The sequence below is a fragment of the Grammomys surdaster genome, unplaced genomic scaffold, assembly GCF_004785775.1.
Source record: "Grammomys surdaster isolate TR1022 unplaced genomic scaffold, NIH_TR_1.0 225731, whole genome shotgun sequence".
In the NCBI taxonomy this organism is placed as follows: Eukaryota; Metazoa; Chordata; class Mammalia; order Rodentia; family Muridae; genus Grammomys; species Grammomys surdaster.
The window spans coordinates 122-4191 of NW_021624436.1; the positions used below are offsets into that span (position 1 = coordinate 122).

General features: G+C 41.9%; 1 long non-coding RNA gene across 1 annotated transcript; it reads right to left on the reverse strand.

Moving 5' to 3' along the window:
- Nucleotides 1–229: 229 nt before the first annotated feature.
- On the reverse strand, nt 230–3401 carry LOC114616018. Its single transcript, XR_003710577.1, has 4 exons — nt 3319–3401; nt 2227–2278; nt 1472–1591; nt 230–285 (listed from the first exon to the last, which is right to left on the reverse strand). It is a non-coding gene; the product is annotated as an uncharacterized LOC114616018 (long non-coding RNA).
- Between the last annotated feature and the right edge of the window lie 669 nt (nt 3402–4070).

The following is a 4070-nucleotide window of genomic DNA, read 5'->3' on the forward strand; positions in this document are numbered from 1 at the left end:
GTGATCTATAAAGTAATGGTGAGAACATGGTGAGAATGTGGAATGAAGCAGAGTTAAGGCCAGTCCATGTGAACAGCTAAAATAAACTTACAGACTCACAGACAATAACTCAGCCTATGTAGGGCAGAGGTGGGATCTTAGGAGCTTCAGGTATGTTCAAAGTCAAGAGAATTAATTTTGCTTACTTGGGAAAAAACTTGGTGTGATCTTCTATTGGGTCATCCCCTTCCTCCCACTTCTCCATACATCCTCCACAGGAAAAACACTGGACAATGTCCTTTTTGCCTAGAAAAGGAATGAGGTCAATTCAACAGCACATACATTGTCCAAATCACAAGAAGACAGCTCCAGATTACCCAGTGATCTCCTACTTGGATCTCCAGTTGTATTGTGTGGACAAGTCATCCAGGAGGCAACAGTTCACACAGGACTCTTGGTCGTTCACTGGGGTGCTTTTAAGAAAGCTCTCCCAAACCAATCATCCTGAAAGATTTGCCACCAGAATCTGAAGAGTAGCTGGATGAGAGTAGAGATTTCTGTCTGTTCTGGACATTAATGACATACTGGGCATTCACAGTCATAGGCAACCAAAACACACTTGCTTACTGAGTAAATCAGAAAGAATATGTTTGAAGATCATGTGCAAAAACACAGAAGAAAATACACGAGTTTTTATGTCAGTGAGATCATGAAGAACTACTTGTCTCTCCTATTATTCCCAGGTATGCTCTACAGGAGATAAGAGCACATTGCTCAGGAGACTGTATTCTAGGGAAAAAATTCTAATGTGCCTGAGCCAAGGGATTCAACTGGAAATGGAAAATCAGCATCTTCCACTCTTGAACCATGAAGGCACTCTACAGTTCAAGCAGAGAAGAGCTCCTTTGTCTAACTAGACAAAGCTCCTGGGGTCTAGAGTTTATAGCTGGTAAAAAAAAAATGGGGAGTTGAAAAAGAGGCACTTTTTTAATAGGCACTCTATTTAAAGGCCAACTCTTTAAATAGGCACTTTTCTTCCTGGGAACACAGCATATTTCTTAGCAACTCTTTTTTATTTTTTTTATTTTATTTATTTATTATTATTATTATTATTTTTATTTTTTTTGGTTTTTCGAGACAGGGTTTCTCTGTGTAGCCCTGGCTGTCCTGGAACTCACTCTGTCAGGCTGGCCTCGAACTCAGAAATCCGCCTATCTCTGCCTCCCAAGTGCTGGTATTAAAGGTGTGCGCCACCACCACCTGGCTCTTAGCAACTCTTAAAGGTAGGTATGTCCATATAAGTTCTGACTGAAGAAATATTAGGGAGCAGGGGAGGTGGTTCCCTGGGTAAGAGGGATTGGATACTGTCAGCCTAGACCTCGGCTGAGCACCAAGGGAGCTGTGGGAAAGTGGAAGTCTTATTTAGCAGCAAAGGGATTTCTTAGGAATGATGGGGATTAGAACATCTGGTAGACAGGAAATTCTGACTCACCTGTGTAGGAAAGGCCTGCTCTTACCAGAGCTTCAACAGCCACAGGTGATTCTTGGGGCCAGTCCTTAAAGGTGTCCATCCTTAGTTCTTCATTAGCAAAGACACTCTCATTGCAGTAAGCTTGGGAGAAAAGATGGAGACCAGGAGACTTTGATAGCAAAGGTCAAGTTAGCGCTCTCTCTCTCTCTCTCTCTCTCTCTCTCTCTCTCTCTCTCTCTGTGTGTGTGTGTGTGTGTGTGTGTGTGTGTGTGTATGTAATCATCTGATAACCTGTGCTTTTGTCACTTTTGCAGGTGGTTAGAAAAGCAGGAGGCCCCACGAGCGACTGTTATACCTGCTGGAGCAGAGCAGCAAAGACTGGGGCGCTCCCCTCTTTCTCTCCATTTCTGTATAGGATTAAGGGTTTAAAATGGAATACAGGAGTCATTCTCTCTCTGGGGCCTGGAGAGATGGCTCAGGGCTTCAGAGCACAGAGGACTCTTACAGTGTATGGGGTGGAGAAGAACCATCTGGCCAAAAGGAAACTGCAAGGAGCAAAGGGTCTCACACCTGGGGAGTGGGTGAGGACAATGAGCAGTGCAGGGGTAGATCTGCCCAGTCTAGGCATATAGCTCATAAATATATTAACTGGATTGTGTTTTTCATACAGGCTTATTTGGGTTAGAAATTACTGCAACAGTTGTGGGGGCAGGGGCAATTACATTTAAATGAAGAAAGAAACAAGCAAAGTGTTCCAAATGTGCCTGAGGTTTTACCTGATACCATAGGTAGTTCTCTTCTGATCCAGGACTTCAGAAAATGTTCTCCCTGAGGAAAGAAATTCAGTTTTTTAATTGATGTATAAAATGTACATCTATGTGTGAGCTTCAACTGAAGGGAGATTCCATTAGAGCAACAGAGTTGTTTGGTGAAATGGACCTTTAATTTTTGGTTATATTTCTATTATTTTAGAGAAAGAATTTAAAAGAATTATTTATTTATTTTATGTATGCGTGCACTATACCTGCCTTCAGACACACCAGAAGAGGGCATCAGATTCCAATACAGATGGTTGTGAGCCACCAGGTGGTTACTGAAAACTGAACACAGGACCTCTGGGAGAGCAGTCAGTGCTCTTAACCACTGAGTCATCTCTCTAGCCCTTAGAAAAATTTTTATACAGTTATAAACAACAGTGAGTGTTTACTTGTAGCCAAGTGGAAACCACATACAGAATCACTCACACAAAACACCCAGCTCAAAAACAGAACTAGGTTACATACCACAGATGTATTTTAATTAATGCAGAATAAAGACACAGAGAGGAGCGAACTTCAGAGGCACCTGTGAGTTGAACAATATACTATCTAAGGAAACTTCACCAGGTTTTTTTTTTTCCTGAAGAAGAGCCCTTTTCCCTGATTTTTCACACCATGTTCTCAGCAAAAGGCAGGCAAAACCAGCGCAAAGCCAGCCAGAAAATCAAATGAGAAGTGATTCTAGCTTAGCAAGACGATGGGCTCCTAACCTTCCCACACTCTGTGGGTAAGAGGGAAAAGGATGAAGGAGAAAGTCACAGAAACCATGAAAAAACAACAAAAACATTTGAGGAACTGAAGAGTCGGTTCAGGGACTAAGAGCACTGACTGCTCTCTTAGAGGTTGTGAGTTCAATTCCCAGCAACCTCATGGTGGCTTGCAACCATCTATATATAGGATCCAATGTCCTATTTTGGTGTGTCTGAAGATAGCTACACCACACTCATATACATAAAATAAATAAATAAATCTTTAAAACAAAACAAAACACCTCAGCTCAGACATTAGGCAGTAAAATGAGTTTGGAAAAAGTTGGCTGTTGTAAATTACCGTTACATGAACAAATCCCTTGTAGCTTTGAATATACTGTGCAATTTCCTCTGAGGATTTCTTACTTTGAAGAAATTCACATCTGTAATAAAAAACACAATTGACTATTTTCCCAACATATATAAACATGCCCTCCATCACAATGTATATTGTTAATGTCTTCATAACTTTTAACATTTTTATTTTTAAAATTTCGTTAACTTTTTATTGATTCTTTGTGAATTTTACATGAGGCACCACAGTCCCACATATCTCCCTATCTCTTTGTATCTGCCCTTGCAACTGTCCTCCCAAAAGGAAATTAAAAACATAAAACAAAAACAACCAAATCTAGCTGTGGAACCTGTAGTGTCACAGTGCATCCCACAGTGTCCCTTTTGTCCACACATCTTTACTTGCAGTGTGCATCGTAAGGAGTCATTGGTCTGTTTCGAGATCTCTGTCTACTGCTACACTGTACTAGATCCTCACCAGGGCTCCTCTAGGATATTGTGGTATTGCTCTGTGTCATGGAGATCTTGCAGCTTTGGATTTGCAGGACGAGGCTCTTCACTTGCTCCAGCAGGTCATAGACATTGGGTTAGACCAACTCAAAGCCCTGGATCTGGACCTGGGTAGTAGCTGAGCTAGGTGATTAGCCCACAAGTTCTCCTGTACTGATACCACCAGAGTGAGCTCTCCAACATTGCCATGGCTTGCCCACCCAATGCAGCCAGCAAGCAGAGTCAACTTTCCTGCTCTCACACACCCTC